This window comes from Pseudophryne corroboree, unplaced genomic scaffold (assembly GCF_028390025.1).
Source record: "Pseudophryne corroboree isolate aPseCor3 unplaced genomic scaffold, aPseCor3.hap2 scaffold_191, whole genome shotgun sequence".
Classification (NCBI taxonomy): Eukaryota; Metazoa; Chordata; class Amphibia; order Anura; family Myobatrachidae; genus Pseudophryne; species Pseudophryne corroboree.
In genome coordinates, this window is record NW_026968548.1 from 934633 (window position 1) to 959386 (window position 24754).

Below are 24754 nucleotides of genomic sequence, written 5' to 3' on the forward strand. Positions count from 1 at the left end.
TGCAGTCGCACTGCAGTTCAGCGTGATCATAAACAATGGTGTAGCCTCCTGCTGGTGCAGACTGTATGTGCGCGCAGGAAGCCGCCACCATTTTTGTGATCACAGCGGCTGAATGTGATGTCATACAGCCGCTGTGACCACGCCCCCTGTGTCTCCTCCATTGCAGACCCCATTTTGAAGCCTTGCCCCCGCACTGCTCCATCCCTGACTTGGAAATGGAGTGTTGCTGACCCCACTCTCCCCCCCTGCCCCGATTGACAGGCAGAGGCGATCGCATGCAGGCACATGCGTATGCTCTTAGCAATTTTTGCAGTTGGATTGCTTATTGTGATTGCAATCCAACCTGAATCAGGCCCTATTACCTATCACATAGCGCTGCGGGCAGTACAAAATTGGGTTAATATAGGAGAAAAACCCCCAGACCTGTGCTCCTTAACTGTACCTGGTGGCTAGTGGAGCGGCTGCCCAGTAATCAGTGTCCACCCCAGTGCGCACACGGCCCACCCCCTACGGCCACGCTCCCCTTAATCAGCGGCCTCGTGATCCGGAAGGGCGGTGTGTGTGTGACTGACCTTAGGAAGAAACCGGAGCCTCCGCTGCAGTGACCCAGCAACCAGGGCACGGGAGTATACAGCGCCGCTGGGAGTGATGAAGCTGCAGTAAAGATGTCTATTAGACCTAGCCTGCTGCAGCCCTTGTAGATTCTCATAAAACAAGTTCTTCTTTTCTTGTCAAAATTAATAGCTAAGAATAGGCTGCCTGAGGCAGGCCCCTGTTAAGTGGCCTGCTACTGAAGGCACCAACTACAAACTGAGCTCCCTGTTCATGGAAGCGGGGTTATAGAGGAGGATGCGCTGAGCATCTTGGGAACAGTCAAAAGCTTTGAGCCGGTTGGTGCCTCAGATCAAGATCCTACTCTACACCCCAATGTGAATCCTTGTGGAGTCCAGTGTACCCCACAGAAGAAATTAATGTGTCACACCCATTGGCAGCAACCTTAGAATAGCTGCTGACGGGCACAATTGAGAAAGGAAGGGGGGGGCATTTGAATCCAGCACATAGATGCAATTCAAATATGTAATTTGTACCTTCCTATTTTAAAATATAATGGATGAACCTCACCCTGTGAGAACAATCTTCATGATCAAGAGATCTAATATGTAAAATAAGTATGAGTTGGGATAGGGCTGGGGAGGGTGGCAGCTCGGGCAGCCCCTCCCCCGTCAAGTTAAGGAGATTCAACTGAGGAAGCACAAGGGAACTCTCGTCTGGGGACAACAACTGCAGGGAGACCACATCTTTTCAGATGAACATGGGAGGGCGGAAGGCTGCCTAATACTGAAGCACCATCAAATATCAAACCATATCCAACAACTAGTACAAGCATTCCTGGGGGAAGGTCTGCAGCAGACGGATTTGCATACGGTGATGTCATCCAAGCAGTGGGCCAAAGTTGGCTGGAACCCTCATCTGCATATAAAAAGAGAAAAGGGGCATGCAGGGCATGGCGGCCTTTTGCAGTGCTTGGATGACCCCTAGTTCGCATTAAACACCCCCACCCTCCTTTGGTGTGGGGCTCATGTTGGCCATGCCCCATCCCCTGAAGCATTCATGCTGATTTCTTGCAGCAGCTGGGCACTGTAACAGCTCCAGAGCTGCTCTGTAAGGCAAGTAAAAGGGTGTGGGCCCTGCAGCACCACCTGTAGTTCGCATTGTGCGTTGGAAGGCACAAAGTAGGCAGACGGGAGGAGAAGTCAGGATAGTACACAAGGGCATCCTTTTCTCTTAGTCCGTAAAGGATGCTGGGGTCACATTAAGAACCATGGGGTATAGACGGGATCCGCAAGAGACATGGGCACTTTAAGACTTTCAAAGGGTGTGAACTGGCTCCTCCCTCTATGCCCCTCCTCCAGACTCCAGTTATAGGAACTGTGCCCAGGGAGACGGACATTTCGAGGAAATGATTTATTGTTAAACTAAGGTGAGCATCTTACCAGCTCACACCTTAAGCATGCCGCAGAACGTGGCAGAACGTGGCATTCAACAGAACACAAGCCAACGGCATGAACAATTGCAGCAAGAAGGCCAGGTACCCTACACCATAACAGGGGTTTTCGAAATTTTGACTTGTCTACTTAAAGATCACCAAAATCTGATAACAAGGTCAATTACATCCCTGGGTGGGATTGAACCACAAACCTTTTGGTTAATAGCCGTACACACTAACTGATTGCGCCACAGCGACACTTTGCAAAAGTACATACTGACAAAGGCTAATAAGCATTCTCATGCTGCTTTCTCATGTGGAAGTCTGTTTAATGTGAAAACAAGGTGATATCTAATTAGCACACAGGTAAGGAATTAAGAAAATCTTTATTTAAGGGTGAAGATGTTTCTCACAAAATTGTTGCCCCAATGCATCATTGAAATTCAAGCTGGAAAGATGATTTTAATATATCACTTGTACATTTTGTATTGCTCTTCTGGTGACAATGTAGTTTGTTTTTGTCAATTACCATTTTAATAATAGGGTAAAGAAAATTAAGTGGATTTTTGAAAGAAAACAATACTGTCAATATACTATTAAAACAAATTAAAATGGTAAAAGTTATTGTACTTTAAGTAAAAATAAAAGCTAAAATATCAATCCCAGTTTTGGATTACTTTAAATGGACTGCAGATCTCTCTTGGCCTGGACCTATGGGGGTCAAATGCAGGACATTGCATGTCAGCCATGTTGTCACATCTCGGCTGAAAGAATACAAAATTATATATATACAGTCACTTGAAAACATTATTGGTGATTATTCCTGCAGGTAATCACCACACCTTAGATCACATATAATTTGTGATCCTCCTTTCTCTATTCAAACGTGACAGCAAGGCTCACCCATTGCACTCTGGGTGTGCTGCTCCTGCGATTTCCCCAAATGTGGGAAACTTGACTGCATAATTTGTGTTTCCCCTGGTCGGCTCTCGTATAATTCAGATCTCTTTGTCTCAGGTCTCTCTCCAGCCTAGTTTGCTGTCTGTTTCCACTTCTCTTTTCTTGAGCTGCTCCCTTCTATGCCCTTGCGCACTATCCTGACTTCTCCCGTCTGCTTACTTTGTGCCTTCCAATGCACAATGCAAACTACAGGTAGTGCTGCAGGGCCCACACCCTTTTACTTGCCGTACAGAGCAGCTCTGGAGCTGTTACAGAGCCCAGCTGCTGCAAGAAATCAGCTTGAATGCTTCAGGGGCTGAGGCATAGCCAACATGAGCCCCACACCGAAGGAGGGTGGAGGTGTTTAATGCGGACTAGGGGTCATCCAAGCGCCGCAAAAGGCCGCCATGCCCTGCACGCCCCTTTTCTCTTTTCACATGCAGACGAGGGTTGAAGCCAACTTTGACCCACTGCTTGGATGACATCACCATATGCAAATCCATCTGCTGCAGGCCTTCCCCCAGGAATGCTTGCACTAGTTGTTGCATTTGGTTTGTTGTTTGGGGTTGCTTCAGTATTAGGCAGCCTTCTGCCCTCCCATGTTCATCTGAAAATATGTGTTCTCCCTGCAGTTGTTGTCCCCAGATGAGAGTTCCCTTGTGCTGCCTCAGTTGAATCTCCTTTACTTGACAGAGATGTGCCTGAGCAGCGGCCCTCCCCAGCCCTATCCCAAATCATACTTATTTTGCATAGGCGATACCATGGTCATGAAGATTGTTTTCCCAGGGTGAGGTTCATTCATTGCATTCTGGGTATGCTGACCCCTGTGATTTCCCCAAATGTGGGAAACTCGACTGCATTATTTGTGGTAGTGGGGGACTGTGTTTGTGCTTTCCTCTGGTCAGCTTTGGTAAAAGTCAGATTTCTTTGTCTCAGATCTTCCTCTAGCCTTGTTCTTCTTTCGAGAGTTCCCTTGTGCTGCCTCAGTTGGATCTCCTTCACTTGACAGGGGGGTACCCGAGCAGCGACCCTCCCCAGCTCTAGCCCAAATCCTACTTACCTGCCAGGTGAGATACTATGATCATGAAGGTGCTTCTCCCAGGGCAAGGCTCACCCATTGCACTCTGGGTGTGCTGCTCCTGCGATTTCCCCAAATGTGGGAAACTTGACTGCATAATTTGTGTTTCCCCTGGTCGGCTCTCGTATAGTTCAGATCTCTTTGTCTCAGGTCTCTCTCCAGCCTAGTTTGCTGTCTGTTTCCACTTCTCTTTTTTTGAGCTGCTCCCTTCTATGCCCTTGCGCACTATCCTGACTTCTCCCGTCTGCTTACTTTGTGCCTTCCAATGCACAATGCAAACTACAGGTAGTGCTGCAGGGCCCACACCCTTTTACTTGCCGTACAGAGCAGCTCTAGAGCTGTTTCAGTGCCCAGCTGCTGCAAGAAATCAGCTTGTATGCTTCAGGGGCTGGGGCATAGCCAACATGAGCCCCACACCGAAGGAGGGTGGAGGTGTTTAATGCGAACTAGGGGTCATCCAAGCGCCGCAAAAGGCCGCCATGCCCTACACGCCGCTTTTCTCTTTTCATATGCAGACGAGGGTTGAAGCCAACTTTGACCGACTGCTTGGATGACATCACCATATGCAAATCCATCTGCTGCAGGCCTTCCCCCAGGAATGCTTGCACTAGTTGTTGCATTTGGTTTGTTGTTTGGGGGTGCTTCAGTATTAGGCAGCCTTCTTCCCTCCCATGTTCATCTGAAAATATGTGTTCTCCCTGCAGTTGTTGTCCCCAGATGAGAGTTCCCTTGTGCTGCCTCAGTTGAATCTCCTTTACTTGACAGAGATGTGCCTGAGCAGCGGCCCTCCCCAGCCCTATCCCAAATCATACTTATTTTGCATAGGAGATACCATGGTCATGAAGATTGTTCTCCCAGGGTGAGGTTCATTCATTGCATTCTGGGTATGCTGACCCCTGTGATTTCCCCAAATGTGGGTAACTCGACTGCATTATTTGTTGTAGTGGGGGACTGTGTTTGTGTTTTCCTCTGGTCAGCTCTGGTAAAAGTCAGATTTCTTTGTCTCAGATCTTTCTCTAGCCTTGTTCTTCTTTCGAGAGTTCCCTTGTGCTGCCTCAGTTGGATCTCCTTCACTTGACAGGGGGGTGCCCGAGCAGCGACCCTCCCCAGCTCTAGCCCAACTCCTACTTACCTGCCAGGTGAGATACTATGATCATGAAGGTGCTTCTCCCAGGGCAAGGCTCACCCATTGCACTCTGGGTGTGCTGCCCCTGCGATTTCCCCAAATGTGGGAAACTTGACTGCAGAATTTGTGTTTCCCCTGGTCGGCTCTCGTATAATTCAGATCTCTTTGTCTCAGGTCTCTCTACAGCCTAGTTTGCTGTCTGTTTCCACTTCTTTTTTCTTGAGCCCCTCCCTTTTATACCCTTGTGCACTTTCCTGACTTCTCCTCCTGTCTGCTTACTTTGTGCCTTCCAATGCACAATGCAAACTACAGGTAGTGCTGCAGGGCCCACATCCTTTTACTTGCCTTACAGAGCAGCTCTGGAGCTGTTACAGTGCCAAGCTGCTGCAAGAAATCAGCTTGAATGCTTCAGGGGCTGGGGCATGGCCAACATGAGACCCACACGGAAGGAGGGTGGGGGTGTTTAATGCAAACTAAGGGTCATCCAAGCACCGCAAAAGGCCGCCATGCCCTGCACGCCCCTTTTCTCTTTTCATATGCAGACGAAGGTTGAAGCCAACTTTGACCCACTGCTTGGATGACATCACCATATGCAAATCAATCTGCGGCAGGCCTTCCCCCAGGAATGCTTGCACTAGTTGTTGCATTTGGTTTGTTGTTTGGGGGTGCTTCAGTATTAGGCAGCCTTCTGCCCTCCCATGTTCATCTGAAAATATGTGTTCTCCCTGCAGTTGTTGTCCCAGATGAGAGTTCCCTTGTGCTGCCTCAGTTGAATCTCCTTTACTTGACAGAGATGTGCCTGAGCAGCGGCCCTCCCCAGCCCTATCCCAAATCATACTTATTTTGCATAGGAGATACCATGGTCATGAAGATTATTCTCCCAGGGTGAGGTTCATTCATTGCATTCTGGGTATGCTGACCCCTGTGATTTCCCCAAATGTGGGTAACTCGACTGCATTATTTGTGGTAGTGGGGGACTGTGTTTGTGTTTTCCTCTGGTCAGCTCTGGTAAAAGTCAGATTTCTTTGTTTCAGATCTTCCTCTAGCCTTGTTCTTCTTTCGAGAGTTCCCTTGTGCTGCCTCAGTTGGATCTCCTTCACTTGACAGGGGGGTGCCCGAGCAGCGACCCTCCCCAGCTCAAGCCCAACTCCTACTTACCTGCCAGGTGAGATACTATGATCATGAAGGTGCTTCTCCCAGGGCAAGGCTCACCCATTGCACTCTGGGTGTGCTGCCCCTGCGATTTCCCCAAATGTGGGAAACTTGACTGCATAATTTGTGTTTCCCCTGGTCGGCTCTCGTATAATTCAGATCTCTTTGTCTCAGGTCTCTCTCCAACCTAGTTTGCTGTCTGTTTCCACTTCTTTTTTCTTGAGCCCCTCCCTTTTATACCCTTGTGCACTATCCTGACTTCTCCTCCTGTCTGCTTACTTTGTGCCTTCCAATGCACAATGCAAACTACACACCCTTTTACTTGCCTTACAGAGCAGCTCTGGAGCTGTTACAGTGCCAAGCTGCTGTAAGAAATCAGCTTGAATGCTTCAGGGGCTGGGGCATTGGCAACATGAGCCCCACACCGAAGGAGGGTGGGGGTGTTTAATGCGAACTAAGGGTCATCCAAGCGCCGCAAAAGGCCGCCATGCCCTGCATACCCCTTTTCTCTTTTCATATGCAGATGAGGGTTCCAGCCAACTTTGGCCCACTGCTTGGATGACATCACCGTATGCAAATCCGTCTTCTGCAGAACTTCCCCCAGGAATGCTTGTACTAGTTGTTGCATTTGGTTTGTTGTTTGGGGGTGCTTCAGTATTAGGCAGCCTTCTGCCCTCCCATGTTCATCTGAAAATATGTGTTCTCCCTGCAGTTGTTGTCCCCAGATGAGAGTTCCCTTGTGCTGCCTCAGTTGAATCTCCTTTACTTGACAGAGATGTGCCTGAGCAGCGGCCCTCCCCAGCCCTATCCCAAATCATACTTATTTTGCATAGGCGATACCATGGTCATGAAGATTGTTCTCCCAGGGTGAGGTTCATTCATTGCATTCTGGGTATGCTGACCCCTGTGATTTCCCCAAATGTGGGAAACTCGACTGCATTATTTGTGGTAGTGGGGGACTGTGTTTGTGCTTTCCTCTGGTCAGCTCTGGTAAAAGTCAGATTTCTTTGTCTCAGATCTTCCTCTAGCCTTGTTCTTCTTTCGAGAGTTCCCTTGTGCTGCCTCAGTTGGATCTCCTTCACTTGACAGGGGGTGCCCGAGCAGCAATCCTCCACAGCTCTGGCCCAACTCCTACTTACCTGCCAGGTGAGATACTATGATCTTCACTGTTAGGGCAATCAGGATGTGGAATTCCCTGCCAGGGAAGGTGGTAATGGCGGACTCTGTAATTGGATTTAAAAAAGGAATGGATAAATTTCTGAATGAAAAAGCTATCCAAGGTTATAATACTTAAAATATCAACATGGTTAATCCGGGGGTAACATGAGTTGTAGTAGCTAACTAGTCATAAAACATTATTCAGCAAGTATGTAGAATCATCACAACTTAAAACAGGTTGAACACGATGGGCAATTTGCCTCTATTCAACCTCAAAAACTATGTTACTATATGTTACTATATTACTATGTTACTGTAGTATACAGAACACCACAATGCAATGAGCAGGGATAGTGAGCACTGATGAGGATACTAGAACTGACACTGAGCAGCAAGATGCAGCACTGGACTATTAGTAATGTACTGTAGTATGCTGAGCACAACAATGCAGCACAAGACAATGAGCAGTGATACTGAGCACTGATGAGGATACTACTGAGAACTGACACTGAGCAGGAGAGACACACTACTAGTATTACTGAGCAGCAATAAGTATCCACTGATACTGAGCACTGATATTGAGATTTCCACTGAGAGAACATAGCCACGTCCTCTCCGCTCTCTCTTCAATGCACGAGTAAAAATGGCGGCAACGCGCAGCTCTTTATATGGAATCCGAATCTCGCGAGAATCCGACAGCGGGATGATGACATTTTCCCTTGTTCAGGTTTTCCGAGTCAGGCGGGAACAACCGAGCCTGCCTCGTACCAGTGTAAACCACGTGGAGTTCGTGGGGAATTCGGTTCTCGGAGAACCGAACCCGCTCCTCTCTACCTTATACCCATCAATTTTTTTTATTTTCAATCTAAGCCCCTGCAGTTTTCTGTAAGCATCTGCTTTGCTATGATGATCAACAAGTCACAAGGGCAAACACTCAGGGCTTGAGGCGTAGATCTTAGGACCAGCTGCTACAAGCATGGCAGAGGTGTCACTATCACTGGTGACACCCAGAGAGGTGGCGAGGGAGATTGTAATGCAGTGCGCGCAGATAAGCAGCGCAATGGTAAAAAGGAGGCATGGTTTCATAGGTAGGGGCGTTGCCTGGTGGCCTGAATCTACATTTTGTTGCTCCGGGTGTCCCGGGGGTTGGGGGCTGCACCGGGGACTAGTGTGTGAGCGGTGCTGGCTCCTGCACAGTGACATGGCATGGCCACTAGAGATGTGCACCGGAAATTTTTCGGGTTTTGTGTTTTGGTTTTGGGTTCGGTTCCGCGGCCGTGTTTTGGGTTCGAACGCGTTTTGGCTAAACCTCACCGAATTTTTTTTGTCGGATTCGGGTGTGTTTTGGATTCGGGTGTTTTTTTCAAAAAACCCTAAAAAACAGCTTAAATCATAGAATTTGGGAGTCATTTTGATCCCAAAGTATTATTAACCTCAATAACCATAATTTCAACTCATTTTCAGTCTATTCTTAACACCTCACACCTCACAATATTATTTTTAGTCCTAAAATTTGCACCGAGGTCGCTGGATGACTAAGCTCAGTGACCCAAGTGGCCGACACAAACACCTGGCCCATCTAGGAGTGGCACTGCAGTGTCACGCATGATGGCCCTTCCAAAAAACACTCCCCAAACAGCACATGACGCAAAGAAAAAAAGAGGCGCAATGAGGTAGCTGTGTGACTAAGCTCAGCGACCCAAGTGGCCGACACAAACACCTGGCCCATCTAGGAGTGGCACTGCAGTGTCACGCAGGATGGCCCTTCCAAAAAACACTCCCCAAACAGCACATGACGCAAAGAAAAAAAGAGGCGCAATGAGGTAGCTGTGTGACTAAGCTCAGCGACCCAAGTGGCCGACACAAACACCTGGCCCATCTAGGAGTGGCACTGCAGTGTCACGCAGGATGGCCCTTCCAAAAACACTCCCCAAACAGCACATGACGCAAAGAAAAAAAGAGGCGCAATGAGGTAGCTGTGTGACTAAGCTCAGCGACCCAAGTGGCCGACACAAACACCTGGCCCATCTAGGAGTGGCACTGCAGTGTCACGCAGGATGGCCCTTCCAAAAAACACTCCCCAAACAGCACATGACGCAAAGAAAAAAAGAGGCGCAATGAGGTAGCTGTGTGACTAAGCTCAGCGACCCAAGTGGCCGACACAAACACCTGGCCCATCTAGGAGTGTCACTGCAGTGTCACGCAGGATTGCCCTTCCAAAAAACACTCCCCAAACAGCACATGACGCAAAGAAAAAAAGAGGCGCAATGAGGTAGCTGTGTGACTAAGCTCAGCGACCCAAGTGGCCGACACAAACACCTGGCCCATCTAGGAGTGGCACTGCAGTGTCACGCAGGATGGCCCTTCCAAAAAACACTCCCCAAACAGCACATGACGCAAAGAAAAATAAAAGAAAAAAGAGGTGCAAGGTGGAATTGCCTTGGGCCCTCCCACCCACCCTTATGTTGTATAAACAGGACATGCACACTTTAACCAACCCATCATTTCAGTGACAGGGTCTGCCACACGACTGTGACTGAAATGACGGGTTGGTTTGGACCCCCACCAAAAAAGAAGCAATTAATCTCTCCTTGCACAAACTGGCTCTATAGAGGCAAGATGTCCACCTCATCATCATCCTTCGATTCATCACCGTGTACATCCCCCTCCTCACAGATTATCAATTCGTCCCCACTGGAATCCACCATCTCAGCTCCCTGTGTACTTTGTGGAGGCAATTGCTGCTGGTCAATGTCTCCACGGAGAAATTGATTATAATTCATTTTAATGAACATCATCTTCTCCACATTTTCTGGAAGTAACCTCGTACGCCGATTGCTGACAAGGTGAGCGGCGGCACTAAACACTCTTTCGGAGTACACACTTGTGGGAGGGCAACTTAGGTAGAATAAAGCCAGTTTGTGCAAGGGCCTCCAAATTGCCTCTTTTTCCTGCCAGTATACGTACGGACTGTCTGACGTGCCTACTTGGATGCGGTCACTCATATAATCCTCCACCATTCTTTCAATGGTGAGAGAATCATATGCAGTGACAGTAGACGACATGTCCGTAATCGTTGGCAGGTCCTTCAGTCCGGACCAGATGTCAGCATCAGCAGTCGCTCCAGACTGCCCTGCATCACCGCCAGCGGGTGGGCTCGGAATTCTGAGCCTTTTCCTCGCACCCCCAATTGCGGGAGAATGTGAAGGAGGAGCTGTTGACCGATCAAGTTCCGCTTGACTTGATAATTTTCTCACCAGCAGGTCTTTGAACCCCTGCAGACTTGTGTCTGCCGGAAAGAGAGATACAACGTAGGTTTTAAATCTAGGATCGAGCACGGTGGCCAAAATGTAGTGCTCTGATTTCAACAGATTGACCACCCGTGAATCCTGGTTAAGCGAATGAAGGGCTCCATCCACAAGTCCCACATGCCTAGCGGAATCGCTCTGTCTTAGCTCCTCCTTCAATGTCTCCAGCTTCTTCTGCAAAAGCCTGATGAGGGGAATGACCTGACTCAGGCTGGCAGTGTCTGAACTGACTTCACGTGTGGCAAGTTCAAAAGGTTGCAGAACCTTGCACAACGTTGAAATCATTCTCCACTGCGCTTGAGACAGGTGCATTCCACCTCCTATATCGTGGTCAGATGTATAGGCTTGAATGGCCTTTTGCTGCTCCTCCATCCTCTGAAGCATATAGAGGGTTGAATTCCACCTCGTTACCACTTCTTGCTTCAGATGATGGCAGGGCAGGTTCAGGCGTTTTTGGTGTTGCTCCAGTCTTCTGTACGTGGTGCCTGTACGCCGAAAGTGTCCCGCAATTCTTGTGGCCACCGACAGCATCTCTTGCACGCCCCTGTCGTTTTTTAAATAATTCTGCACCACCAAATTCAAGGTATGTGCAAAACATGGGACGTGCTGGAATTTGCCCAGATATAATGCACGCACAATATTGCTGGCGTTGTCCGATGCCACAAATCCACAGGAGAGTCCAATTGGGGTAAGCCATTCTGTGATGATCTTCCTCAGTTGCCGTAAGAGGTTTTCAGCTGTGTGCGTATTCTGGAAAGCGGTGATACAAAGCGTAGCCTGCCTAGGAAAGAGTTGGCGTTTGCGAGATGCTGCTACTGGTGCCGCCGCTGTTGTTCTTGCGGCGGGAGTCAATACATCTACCCAGTGGGCTGTCACAGTCATATAGTCCTGAGTCTGCCCTGCTCCACTTGTCCACATGTCCGTGGTTAAGTGGACATTGGGTACAACTGCATTTTTTAGGACACTGGTGAGTCTTTTTCTGAGGTCTGTGTACATTTTCGGTATCGCCTGCCTAGAGAAATGGAACCTAGATGGTATTTGGTACCGGGGACACAGTACCTCAATCAAGTCTATAGTTGGCTCTGAAGTAATGATGGATACCGGAACCACGTTTCTCACTGCCCAGGATGCCAAGGCCTCAGTTATCCGCTTTGCAGCAGGATGACTGCTGTGATATTTCATCTTCCTTGCAAAGGACTGTTGGACAGTCAATTGCTTGGTGGAAGTAGTAAAAGTGGTCTTACGACTTCCCCTCTGGGATGACCATCGACTCCCAGCAGCAACAACAGCAGCGCCAGCAGCAGTAGGCGTTACACTCAAGGATGCATCGGAGGAATCCCAGGCAGGAGAGAACTCGTCAGAATTGCCAGTGACATGGCCTGCAGGACTATTGGCATTCCTGGGGAAGGAGGAAATTGACACTGAGGGAGTTGGTGGGGTGGTTTGCGTGAGCTTGGTTACAAGAGGAAGGGATTTACTGGTCAGTGGACTGCTTCCGCTGTCGCCCAAAGTTTTTGAACTTGTCACTGACTTATGATGAATGCGCTGCAGGTGACGTATAAGGGAGGATGTTCCGAGGTGGTTAACGTCCTTACCCCTACTTATTACAGCTTGACAAAGGCAACACACGGCTTGACACCTGTTGTCCGCATTTCTGTTGAAATACTTCCACACCGAAGAGCTGATTTTTTTGGTATTTTCACCAGGCATGTCAATGGCCATATTCCTCCCACGGACAACAGGTGTCTCGCCGGGTGCCTGACTTAAACAAACCACCTCACCATCAGAATCCTTCTTGTCAATTTCCTCCCCAGCGCCAGCAACACCCATATCCTCCTCATCCTGGTGTACTTCAACACTGACATCTTCAATCTGACTATCAGGAACTGGACTGCGGGTGCTCCTTCCAGCACTTGCAGGGGGCATGCAAATGGTGGAAGGTGCATGCTCTTCACGTCCAGTGTTGGGAAGGTCAGGCATCGCAACCGACACAATTGGACTCTCCTTGTGGATTTGTGATTTTGAAGAACGCACAGTTCTTTGCTGTGCTTTTGCCAGCTTAAGTCTTTTCATTTTTCTAGCGAGAGGCTGAGTGCTTCCATCCTCATGTGAAGCTGAACCACTAGCCATGAACATAGGCCAGGGCCTCAGCCGTTCCTTGCCACTCCGTGTGGTAAATGGCATATTGGCAAGTTTACGCTTCTCCTCCGACGATTTTTATTTAGATTTTTGAGTCCTTTTTTTACTGATCTTTTGTGTTTTGGATTTTACATGCTCTGTACTATGACATTGGGCATCGGCCTTGGCAGACGACGTTGATGGAATTTCATCGTCTCGGCCATGACTAGTGGCAGCAGCTTCAGCACGAGGTGGAAGTGGATCTTGATCTTTCCCTATTTTTGGAACCTCAACATTTTTGTTCTCCATATTTTAATAGGCACAACTAAAAGGCACCTCAGGTAAACAATGGAGATGGATGGATACTAGTATACTTATGGATGACGAGTGACTGACGACACAGAGGTAGCTACAGCCGTGGACTACCGTACTGCGTCTGCTAGTATAGAGATGATAATTAATGATATAAAAAAAATATATATATAACTACTGTAGGTATATATAATATAATGACGGACCTGGTGGACACTGTCAGCAGACTGCTAAACTACTAGTATGAAGAAGATAGAAAAAAACTTCCACCACAGGTAGGTAGGTATACAATTATGGACGAGCACTGACGACACAGAGATAGCCACAGCCGTGGACTACCGTACTGCGTCTGCTAGTATAGAGATGATAATTAATGATATAAAAAAAAATATATATAACTACTGTAGGTATATATAATATAATGACGGACCTGGTGGACACTGTCAGCAGACTGCTAAACTACTAGTATGAAGAAGATAGAAAAAAAAAACCACCACAGTTAGGTATACAATTATGGACGAGTGACGACACAGAGGTAGGTACAGCCGTGAACTACCGTACTGCGTCTGCTAGTATAGATAATATACTAAATATATTACTACTGTAGGTATATAATATAATGACGGACCTGGTGGACACTGTCAGCAGACTCCTAAACTACTAGTATGAAGAAGATAGAAAAAAAAACCCCACCACAGGTAGGTATACAATTATGGACGAGCACTGACGACACAGAGGTAGGTACAGCCGTGGACTACCGTACTGCGTCTGCTAGTATAGATAATATAATAAATATATTACTACTGTAGGTATATAATATAATGACGGACCTGGTGGACACTGTCAGCAGACTGCTAAACTACTAGTATGAAGAAGATAAAAAAAAAACCCACCACAGGTAGGTAGGTATACAATTATGGACGAGCACTGACGACACAGAGATAGCCACAGCCGTGGACTACCGTACTGCGTCTACTAGTATAGATAATATAATAAATATATTACTACTGTAGGTATATATAATATAATGATGGACCTGGTGGACACTGTCAGTAGACTCCTAAACTACTAGTATGAAGAAGATAGAAAAAAAACCCCACCACAGGTAGGTAGGTATACAATTATGGACGAGCACTGACGACACAGAGATAGCCACAGCCGTGAACTACCGTACTGCGTCTGCTAATATAGAGATGATAAAGATGAAAAAAAAAATATAACACTACTGCAGATAAATATTTATATAATATATGTATGACGGACCTGCTGGACACTGTCAGCAGAATGCGTTTATAGAATAAAAAAAAAACACCACAGGAGTGTTTAACTTTTTCAGGCAGACAATATACTGGTGGTCACACTGGCAGCAAAAGTGTTCACTGTACTCCTGCTATAACTGCTCCCCAGTCTCCCCCACAATTAAGCTGTGTGAGCAGTGAGCACTCAGCACAGTCAGATATACATAGATGATATATCATGCAGCACACTGAGGCTGAGCACAGATATGGTATGTGTATCGTTTTTTTTCAGGCAGAGAACGGATTATAAATAATAAAACTGGTGGTCACTATCAGCAAAACTCTACACTACTGAGTACTCCTGACAAGTTCAACTGCTCCCCAAATTAGTAGTAAATCAAATGTCACTCGTCTCTATCTTCTAATCTAAACGGAGAGGACGCCAGCCACGTCCTCTCCCTATCAATCTCAATGCATGTGTGAAAATGGCGGCGACGCGCGGCTCCTTATATAGAATCCAAGTCTCGTGAGAATCCGACAGCGGGATGATGACGTTCGGGCGCGCTCGGGTTAACCGAGCAAGGCGGGAGGATCCGAGTCTGCTCGGACCCGTGCAAAAAAGGGTGAAGTTCGGGCGGGTTCGGATTCCGAGGAACCGAACCCGCTCATCTCTTATGGCCACCCAGCATGACGCCTCCCTTCTTGACCATGCTGTAATTGCAGTCGCACTGCAGTTCAGCGTGATCATAAAAAATGGTGTAGCCTCCTGCTGGTGCAGACTGTATGTGCGCGCAGGAAGCCGCCACCATTTTTGTGATCACAGCGGCTGAATGTGATGTCATACAGCCGCTGTGACCACGCCCCCTGTGTCTCCTCCATTGCAGACCCCATTTTGAAGCCTTGCCCCCGCACCGCTCCATCCCTGACTTGGAAATGGAGTGTTGCTGACCCCCCTCTCCCCCCCTGCCCCGATTGACAGGCAGAGGCGATCGCATTCTCTGCGGGGTGCCGCAGAAAATGCAGGCACATGCGTATGCTCTTAGCAATTTTTGCAGTTGGATCACTTATTGTGATTGCAATCCAACCTGAATCAGGCCCTATTACCTATCACAATGCGCTGCGGGCAGTACAAAATTGGTTTAATATAGGAGAAAAACCCCCAGACCTGTGCTCCTTAACTGTACCTGGTGGCTAGTGGAGCGGCTGCCCAGTAATCAGTGTCCACGCCAGTGCGCACACGGTCCACCCCCTACGGCCACGCTCCCCTTCATCAGCGGCCTCGTGATCCGGAAGGGCGGTGTGTGTGTGACTGACCTTAGGAAGAAACCGGAGCCTCCGCTGCAGTGACCCAGCAACCAGGGCACGGGAGTATACAGCGCCGCTGGGAGTGATGAAGCTGCAGTAAAGATGTCTATTAGACCTAGCCTGCTGCAGCCCTTGTAGATTCTCATAAAACAAGTTCTTCTTTTCTTGTCAAAATGAATAGCTAAGAATAGGCTGCCTGAGGCAGGCCCCTGTTAAGTGGCCTGCTACTGAAGGCACCAACTACAAACTGAGCTCCCTGTTCATGGAAGCGGGGTTATAGAGGAGGATGCACTGAGCATCTTGGGAACAGTCAAAAGCTTTGAGCCGGTTGGTGCCTCAGATCAAGATCCTACTCTACACCCCAATGTGAATCCTTGTGGAGTCCTGTGTACCCCACAGAAGAAATTAATGTGTCACACCCATTGGCAGCAACCTTAGAATAGCTGCTGATGGGCACAATTGAGAAAGGAAGGGGGGGGGGGACATTTGAATCCAGCACATAGATGCAATTCAAATATGTAATTTGTACCTTCCTATTTTAAAATATAATGGAGGAACTTCACCCTGTGAGAACAATCTTCATGATCAAGAGATCTCATATGCAAAATAAGTATGAGTTGGGATAGGGCTGGGGAGGGTGGCTGCTCGGCCCCTCCCCCGTCAAGTTAAGGAGATTCAACTGAGGAAGCACAAGGGAACTCTCGTCTGGGGACAACAACTGCAGGGAGACCACATCTTTTCAGATGAACATGGGAGGGCGGAAGGCTGCCTAATACTGAAGCACCATCAAATATCAAACCATATGCAACAACTAGTACAAGCATTCCTGGGGGAAGGTCTGCAGCAGACGGATTTGCATACGGTGATGTCATCCAAGCAGTGGGCCAAAGTTGGCTGGAACCCTCATTTGCATATGAAAAGAGAAAAGGGGCATGCAGGGCATGGCGGCCTTTTGCAGTGCTTGGATGACCCCTAGTTCGCATTAAACACCCCCACCCTCCTTTGGTGTGGGGCTCATGTTGGCTATGCCCCAGCCCCTGAAGCATTCAAGCTGATTTCTTGCAGCAGCTGGGCACTGTAACAGCTCCAGAGCTGCTCTGTAAGGCAACTAAAAGGGTGTGGGCCCTGCAGCACTACCTGTAGTTCGCATTGTGTGTTGGAAGGCACAAAGTAAGCAGACGGGAGAAGTCAGGATAGTGCGCAAGGGCATAGAAGGCAGTGGCTCCAGAAAAGAGAAGTGGAAACAGACAGCAAACTAGGCTGGAGAGAGACCTGAGACAAAGAGATCTGAATTATACGAGAGCCGACCAGGGGAAACACAAATTATGCAATCAAGTTTCCCACATTTGGGGAAATCGCAGGAGCAGCACACCCAGAGTGCAATGGGTGAGCCTTGCCCTTGGAGAAGCACCTTCATGATCATAGTATCTCACCTGGCAGGTAAGTAGGAGTTGGGCTAGAGCTGGGGAGGGTCACTGCTCGGGCACCCCCCTGTCAAGTGAAGGAGATCCAACTGAGGCAGCACAAGGGTACTCTCGAAAGAAGAACAAGGCTAGAGGAATATATGAGACAAAGAAATCTGACTTTTACCAGAGCTGACCAGAGGAAAACACAAACACAGTCCCCCACTACCACAAAAAATGCAGGCGAGTTTCCCACATTTGGGGAAATCACAGGGGTCAGCATACCCAGAATGCAATGAATGAACCTCACCCTGGGAGAACAATCTTCATGACCATGGTGTCTCCTATGCAAAATAAGTATGATTTTGGATAGGGCTGGGAGGGCCGCTGCTCAGGCACATCTCTGTCAAGTAAAGGAGATTCAACTGAGGCAGCACAAGGGAACTCTCATCTGGGGACAACAACTGCAGGGAGAACACATATTTTCAGATGAACATGGGAGGGCAGAAGGCTGCCTAAAACTGAAGCACCCCCAAACAACAAACCAAATGCAACAACTAGTGCAAGCATTCCTGGGGGAAGGCCTGCAGCAGATGGATTTGCATATGGTGATGTCATCCAAGCAGTGGGTCAAAGTTGGCTTCAACCCTCATCTGCATATGAAAAGAGAAAAGGGGCGTGCAGGGCATGGCGGCCTTTTGCGGTGCTTGGATGACCCCTAGTTCGCATTAAACACCCCCATCCACCTTTGGTGTGGGGCTCATGTTGGCCATGCCCCATCCCCTGAAGCATTCAAGCTGATTTCTTGCAGCAGCTGGGCACTGTAACAGCTCCAGAGCTGCTCTGTAAGGCAAGTAAAAGATTGTGTGGGCCCTGCAGCACTACCTGTAGTTTGCATTGTGCATTGGAAGGCACAAAGTAAGCAGACGGGAGGAGAAGTCAGGATAGTGCACAAGGGTATAGAAGGGAGGGGCTCAAGATAAAAGAAGTGGAAACAGACAGCAAACTAGGCTGGAGAAAGACCTGAGACAAAGAGATCTGAATTATACGAGAGCCGACCAGAGGAAACACAAATTATGCAGTCAAGTGTCCCACATTTGGGGAAATCGTAGGAGCAGCACACCCAGAGTGCAATGGGTGAGCCTTGCCCTGGGAGAAGCAACTTCCTGATCATAGTATCTCACCTGGCAGGTAAGTAGGAGTTGGGCTAGAGCTGGGGAGGGTCGCTGCTCGGGCACCCCCCTGTCAAGTGAAGGAGATCCAACTGAGGCAGCACAAAGAAACTCTCGAAAGAAGAACAAGGCTAGAGGAAGATCTGAGACAAAGAAATCTGACTTTTACTAGAGCTGACCAGAGGAAAGCACAAACACAGTCCCCCACTACCACAAATAATGCAGTCGAGTTTCCCACATTTGGGGAAATCACAGGGGTCAGCATACCCAGAATGCAATGAATGAACCTCACCCTGGGAGAACAATCTTCATGACCATGGTAACTCCTATGCAAAATAAGTATGATTTGGGATAGGGCTGGGGAGGGCCGCTGCTCAGGCACATCTCTGTCAAGTAAAGGAGATTCAACTGAGGCAGCACAAGGGAACTCTCATCTGGGTACAACAACTGCAGGGAGAACACATATTTTCAGATGAACATGGGAGGGCAGAAGGCTGCCTAATACTGAAGCATCCCCAAACAACAAACCAAATGCAACAACTAGTAAAAGCATTCCAGGGTGAAGGTCTGCAGAAGACGGATTTGCATACGGTGATGTCATCCAAGCAGTGGGCCAAAGTTGGCTGGAACCCTCATCTGCATATAAAAAGAGAAAAGGGTTATGCAGGGCATGGCGGCCTTTTGCGGCGCTTGGATGACCCCTAGTTTGCATTAAACACCTCCACCCTCCTTCGGTGTGGGGCTCATGTTGGCTATGCCCCAGCCCCTGAAGCATTCAAGCTGATTTCTTGCAGCAGCTGGGCACTGTAACAGCTCCAGAGCTGCTCTGTAAGGCAAGTAAAAGGGTGTGGGCCCTGCAGCACTACCTATAGTTCGCATTGTGCGTTGGAAGGCACAAAGTAAGCAGAAAGGAGGAGAAGTCAGGATAGTGCGCAAGGGCATAGAAGGGAGCGGCTCAAGAAAAGAGAAGTGGAAACAGACAGCAAACTAGGCTGGAGAGAGACCTGAGACAAAGAGATCTGAATTATACGAGAGCCGACCAGGGGAAACACAAATTATGCAGTCAAGTTTCCCACATTTGGGGAAATCGCAGGAGCAGCACACCCAGAGTGCAATGGGTGAGCCTTGCCCTGGGAGAAGCACCTTCATGATCATAGTATCTCACCTGGCAGGTAAGTAGGAGTTGGGCGAGAGCTGGGGAGGGTCGCTGCTCGGGTACTTCCCTGTAAAGTGAAGGAGATCCAACTGAGGCAGCACAAGGGAACTCTCGAAAGAAGAACAAGGCTAGAGGAAAATCTGAGACAAAGAAATCTGAGTTTTACCAGAGCTGACCAGAGGAAAGCACAAACACAGTCCCCCACTACCACAAATAATGCAGTCGAGTTTCCCACATTTGGGTAAATCACAGGGGTCAGCATACCCAAAATGCAATGAATGAACCTCACCCTGGGAGAACAATCTTCATGACCATGGTATCTCCTATGCAAAATAAGTATGATTTGGGATAGAGCTGGGGAGGGCCGCTGCTCATGCACATCTCTGTCAAGTAAAGGAGATTCAACTGAGGCAGCACAAGGGAACTCTCATCTGGGGACAACAACTGCAGGGGGAACACATTTTTTCAGATGAACATGGGAGGGCAGAAGGCTGCCTAAAACTGAAGCACCCCCAAACAACAAACCAAATGCAACAACTAGTACAAGCATTCCTGGGGGAAGTTCTGCAGAAGACGGATTTGCATACGGTGATGTCATCCAAGCAGTGGGCCATAGTTTGCTGGAACCCTCATCTGCATATGAAAAGAGAAAAGGGGTATGCAGGGCATGGCGGCCTTTTGCGGTGCTTGGATGACCCTTAGTTCGCATTAAACACCCCCACCCTCCTTCGGTGTGGGGCTCATGTTGGCCATGCCCCATCCCCTGAAGCATTCAAGCTGATTTCTTGCAGCAGCTTGGCACTGTAACAGCTCCAGAGCTGCTCTGTAAGGCAAGTAAAAGGGTGTGGGCCCTGCAGCACTACCTGTAGTTTGCATTGTGCATTGGAAGGCACAAAGTAAGCAGACAGGAGGAGAAGTCAGGATAGTGCACAAGGGTATAAAAGCGAGTTTCCCACATTTGGGAAAATCACAGGGGTCAGCATACCCAGAATGCAATGAATGAACCTCACCCTGGGAGAACAATCTTCATGACCATGGTATCTCCTATGCAAAATAAGTATGATTTGGGATAGGGCTGGGGAGGGCCGCTGCTCAGGCACATCTCTGTCAAGTAAAGGAGATTCAACTGAGGCAGCACAAGGGAACTCTCATCTGGGGACAACAACTGCAGGGAGAACACATATTTTCAGATGAAAATCTTGGTCATGCTCTGGTTTCTCTTCAGAACGAACAAATCTTTCGCCTTTTATTAAAGATTTCTGTGGAGAGGAGCAAAACTGAGTTTTATCTCAATTTTTGCATGCCCCATATTATTGGGGTTTCTTTTATCAGTTTAAAGACAGAACGAGTGTGCTTTCTTGTTAGCTTTAATGTAAGTTTATTTGCATAACAATGACTATAAATGTCTGTTTCTTTTCAAGCAGAACTTTCTTGACCATACTAATTGCTTGAAAGATCTGGGAGCACATGGAAAAGAGTACAAACCATGTTTATAGCAAGGGGAAGCCTGGTGAGAAATCTGCTTTCTTTCATTCAAATTGGGTGCTCACTTTGATCTGAATGAGAACTGCTGGCATGGCACTCAGGCGACAGGTGGAATCTTGGTCATGCTCTGGTTTCTCTTCAGAACTAACAAATATTTCGCCTTTTATTAAAGATTTCCGTGGAGAGGAGCAAAACTGAGTTTTATCTCAATTTTTGCATGCCCCATATTATTGAGGTTTCTTTTATCAGTTTAAAGACAGAACGAGTGTGCTTTCTTGTTAGCTTTAATGTAAGTTTATTTGCATAACAATGACAGTAAATGTTTGTTTCTTTTCAAACAGAACTTTCTTGACCATGCTACTTGCTTGAAAGATCTGGGAGCACATGGAAAACAGTACAAACCAAACAGTATCACAAGAGCCTTTATTTGATCTTTCATGAAGATAGAGCAGAATTGAGGACACGTCAACAATTTCTGCCGAAGGTGGTTCATCTTTCCACATGGTGCCTTTGGCCACTGACACCTTCGTTGAGTCAAAGTCTCTGGCTGTGGTCAGAACTTTGAAAATGTATGTCACCAGAACGGTTCAGATTAGGAAAACAGAGGCTCTGTTTGTCCTGTATGCTCCCAACAGGATTTGGTGTCCTGCTTCCATGCAGACCATTATGCGCTGGATCTGTGGTAAGATTCAGCATGCTCGTTCCACGGCAGGATTGCCGTTACTGAAGTAGGTGAAGACCCATTCTACTAGAAAGGTGGGTTCATCCTTGGCAGCTGGTCGGGGAGTCTCGGCATTGCAACTTTGCCGAGCAGCTATTTAGTAAACACTTTTGCTAAGTTTTACAAGTTTGATACCTTGGCTGATGATAACCTTAAGTTGGGTCATTCGGTGCTGCAGAGTCGTACGCACTCTCCCACCCGTTCAAGAGCTTTGGTATAACCCCATGGTTCTTAATGTGACCCCAGCATCCTCTAGGTCGTATGAGAAAATAGGATTTTAATACCTACCGGTAAATCCTTTTCTCTTAGTCTGTAGAGGATGCTGGGCACCCGTCCCAGTCCATACTGTGTCTGCAGTTATTACTTGTGGTTATACACATGTTGTGTTATGGTTCTGGTCAGCTTTTTGCTGCAATTGTTCATGCCATTGGCTTGTGTTCTGTTGAATGCCACTTTCTGCGGCATGCTTAAGGTGTGAGCTGGTAAGATGCTCACCTTAGTTTAACAATAAATCCTTTCCTCGAAATGTCCGTCTCCCTGGGCACAGTTCCTATAACTGGAGTCTGGAGGAGGGGCATAGAGGGAGGAGCCAGTTCACACCCTTTGAAAGTCTTAAAGTGCCCGTGTCTCTTGCGGATCCCGTCAATACCCCATGGTTCTTAATGTGACCCCAGCATCCTCTACGGACTAAGAGAAAAGAATGCCCTTGCGCACTATCCTGACTTCTCCTCCCGTCTGCTTACTTTGTGCCTTCCAACGCACAATGCGAACTACAGGTGGTGCTGCAGGGCCCACACCCTTTTACTTGCCTTACAGAACAGCTCTGGAGCTGTTACAGTGCCCAGCTGCTGCAAGAAATCAGCTTGAATGCTTCAGGGGATGGGGCATGGCCAACATGAGCCCCACACCAAAGGAGGGTGGGGGTGTTTAATGTGAACTAGGGGTCATCCAAGCACTGCAAAAGGCCGCCATGCCCTGCATGCCCCTTTTCTCTTTTCATATGCAGAAGAGGGTTCCAGTCAACTTTGGCCCACTGCTTGGATAACATCACCGTATGCAAATCCGTCTGCTGCAGACCTTCCCCCAGGAATGCTTGTACTAGTTGTTGCATATGGTGCTTCAGTATTAGGCAGCCTTCCGCCCTCCCATGTTCATCTGAAAAGATGTGGTCTCCCTGCAGTTGTTGTCCCCAGACGAGAGTTCCCTTGTGCTTCCTCAGTTGAATCTCCTTAACTTGACGGGGGAGGGGCTGCCCGAGCAGCCACCCTCCCCAGCCCTATCCCAACTCATCCTTATTTTGCATATGAGATCTCTTGATCATGAAGATTGTTCTCACAGGGTGAGGTTCATCCATTATATTTTAAAATAGGAAGGTACAAATTACATATTTGAATTGCATCTATGTGCTGGATTCAAATGTCCCCCCCCTTCCTTTCTCAATTGTGCCCGTCAGCAGCTATTCTAAGGTTGCTGCCAATGGGTGTGACACATTAATTTCTTCTGTGGGGTACACTGGACTCCACAAGGATTCACATTGGGGTGTAGAGTAGGATCTTGATCTGAGGCACCAACCGGCTCAAAGCTTTTGACTGTTCCCAAGAAGCTCAGTGCATTCTCCTCTATAACCCCGCTTCCATGAACAGGGAGCTCAGTTTGTAGTTGGTGCCTTCAGTAGCAGGCCAATTAACAGGGGCCTGCCTCAGGCAGCCTATTCTTAGCTATTAATTTTGACAAGAAAAGAAGAACTTGTTTTATGAGAATCTACAAGGGCTGCAGCAGGCTAGGTCTAATAGACATCTTTACTGCAGCTTCATCACTCCCAGCGGCGCTGTATACTCCCGTGCCCTGGTTGCTGGGTCACTGCAGCGGAGGCTCCGGTTTCATCCTAAGGTCAGTCACACACACACCACCCTTCCGGATCACGAGGCCGCTGATGAAGGGGAGCGAGGCCGTAGGGGGTGGGCCGTGTGCGCACTGCGGTGGACACTGATTACTGGGTAGCCGCTCCACTAGCCACCAGGTACAGTTAAGGAGCACAGGTCTGGGGGTTTTTCTCCTATATTAACCCAATTTTGTACTGCCCGCAGCGCATTGTGATAGGTAATAGGGCCTGATTCAGGTTGGATTGCAATCACAATAAGCGATCCAACTGCAAAAATTGCTAAGAGCATACGCATGTGCCTGCATTTTCTGCGGCACCCCGCAGAGAATGTGATCGCCTCTGCCTGTCAATCGGGGCGGGGAAGGGGGGGAGAGGTGGGTCAGCAACACTCCATTTCCAAGTCAGGGATGGAGCGGTGCGGGGGCAAGGCTTCAAAATGGGGTCTGCAACGGAGGAGACACAGGGGGCGTGGTCACAGCGGCTGTATGACATCACATTCAGCCGCTGTGATCACAAAAATGGTGGCGGCTTCCTGCGCGCACATACAGTCTGCACCAGCAGGAGCCTACACCATTTTTTATGATCACGCTGAACTGCAGTGCGACTGCAATTACAGCATGGTGAAGAAGGGAGGCGTCATGCTGGGTGGCCATGCCCTGTCACTGTGCAGGAGCCAGCACCGCTCACACACTAGTCCCCGGGTGCAGCCCCCAACCCCCGGGACACCCGGAGCAACAAAATGTAGATTCAGGCCACCAGGCCACGCCCCTACCTATGAAACCATGCCTCCTTTTTACCATTGCGCTGCTTATCTGCGCGCACTGCATTACAATCTCCCTCGCCACCTCTCTGGGTGTCACCAGTGATAGTGACACCTCTGCCATGCTTGTAGCAGCTGGTCCTAAGATCTACGCCTCAAACCCTGAGTGTTTGCCCTTGTGACTTGTTGATCATCATAGCGAAGCAGATGCTTACAGAAAACTGCAGGGGCTTAGATTGAAAATAAAAAAATTGATGGGTATAAGGTAGAGAGGAGCGGGTTCGGTTCTCCGAGAACCGAATTCCCCACGAACTCCACGTGGTTTACACTGGTCCAAGGCAGGCTCGGTTGTTCCCGCCTGACTCGGAAAACCTGAACAAGGGAAAATGTCATCATCCCGCTGTCGGATTCTCGCGAGATTCGGATTCCATATAAAGAGCTGCGCGTTGCTGCC

The 24754-nt window shown here is 48.4% G+C and overlaps 15 non-coding genes and 1 pseudogene across 15 annotated transcripts; 9 read left to right on the forward strand and 7 right to left on the reverse strand.

The window, feature by feature from the left end:
• The first annotated feature begins 3662 nt into the window (after positions 1–3662).
• On the forward strand, positions 3663–3826 carry LOC135003884 (U1 spliceosomal RNA). The gene has a single exon (XR_010204764.1). It is a non-coding gene; the product is annotated as a U1 spliceosomal RNA (small nuclear RNA).
• Positions 3827–3978: 152 nt separating this feature from the next.
• LOC135003989 (U1 spliceosomal RNA) lies at positions 3979–4141 on the forward strand. Its single transcript, XR_010204868.1, has one exon. It is a non-coding gene; the product is annotated as a U1 spliceosomal RNA (small nuclear RNA).
• A 671-nt stretch (positions 4142–4812) lies between these two features.
• On the forward strand, positions 4813–4976 carry LOC135003902 (U1 spliceosomal RNA). Its single transcript, XR_010204780.1, has one exon. It is a non-coding gene; the product is annotated as a U1 spliceosomal RNA (small nuclear RNA).
• A 152-nt stretch (positions 4977–5128) lies between these two features.
• LOC135004045 (U1 spliceosomal RNA) lies at positions 5129–5291 on the forward strand. Its single transcript, XR_010204915.1, has one exon. It is a non-coding gene; the product is annotated as a U1 spliceosomal RNA (small nuclear RNA).
• A 673-nt stretch (positions 5292–5964) lies between these two features.
• Positions 5965–6128, forward strand: LOC135003913 (U1 spliceosomal RNA). Its single transcript, XR_010204791.1, has one exon. It is a non-coding gene; the product is annotated as a U1 spliceosomal RNA (small nuclear RNA).
• Positions 6129–6280: 152 nt separating this feature from the next.
• Positions 6281–6443, forward strand: LOC135003987 (U1 spliceosomal RNA). Its single transcript, XR_010204866.1, has one exon. It is a non-coding gene; the product is annotated as a U1 spliceosomal RNA (small nuclear RNA).
• A 655-nt stretch (positions 6444–7098) lies between these two features.
• LOC135003867 (U1 spliceosomal RNA) lies at positions 7099–7262 on the forward strand. Its single transcript, XR_010204748.1, has one exon. It is a non-coding gene; the product is annotated as a U1 spliceosomal RNA (small nuclear RNA).
• Positions 7263–17006: 9744 nt separating this feature from the next.
• LOC135004123 (U1 spliceosomal RNA) lies at positions 17007–17169 on the reverse strand. The gene has a single exon (XR_010204977.1). It is a non-coding gene; the product is annotated as a U1 spliceosomal RNA (small nuclear RNA).
• A 152-nt stretch (positions 17170–17321) lies between these two features.
• Positions 17322–17485, reverse strand: LOC135003908 (U1 spliceosomal RNA). Its single transcript, XR_010204786.1, has one exon. It is a non-coding gene; the product is annotated as a U1 spliceosomal RNA (small nuclear RNA).
• Positions 17486–18160: 675 nt separating this feature from the next.
• On the reverse strand, positions 18161–18323 carry LOC135004079 (U1 spliceosomal RNA). The gene has a single exon (XR_010204948.1). It is a non-coding gene; the product is annotated as a U1 spliceosomal RNA (small nuclear RNA).
• Positions 18324–18475: 152 nt separating this feature from the next.
• On the reverse strand, positions 18476–18639 carry LOC135003844 (U1 spliceosomal RNA). The gene has a single exon (XR_010204725.1). It is a non-coding gene; the product is annotated as a U1 spliceosomal RNA (small nuclear RNA).
• A 674-nt stretch (positions 18640–19313) lies between these two features.
• LOC135003996 (U1 spliceosomal RNA) lies at positions 19314–19476 on the reverse strand. Its single transcript, XR_010204873.1, has one exon. It is a non-coding gene; the product is annotated as a U1 spliceosomal RNA (small nuclear RNA).
• A 152-nt stretch (positions 19477–19628) lies between these two features.
• Positions 19629–19792, reverse strand: LOC135004230 (U1 spliceosomal RNA). Its single transcript, XR_010205066.1, has one exon. It is a non-coding gene; the product is annotated as a U1 spliceosomal RNA (small nuclear RNA).
• Positions 19793–20385: 593 nt separating this feature from the next.
• LOC135004159 (U1 spliceosomal RNA) lies at positions 20386–20513 on the reverse strand (annotated as a pseudogene).
• A 144-nt stretch (positions 20514–20657) lies between these two features.
• LOC135004205 (U5 spliceosomal RNA) lies at positions 20658–20773 on the forward strand. The gene has a single exon (XR_010205043.1). It is a non-coding gene; the product is annotated as a U5 spliceosomal RNA (small nuclear RNA).
• Positions 20774–21059: 286 nt separating this feature from the next.
• LOC135004219 (U5 spliceosomal RNA) lies at positions 21060–21175 on the forward strand. The gene has a single exon (XR_010205056.1). It is a non-coding gene; the product is annotated as a U5 spliceosomal RNA (small nuclear RNA).
• Positions 21176–24754: the final 3579 nt, after the last annotated feature.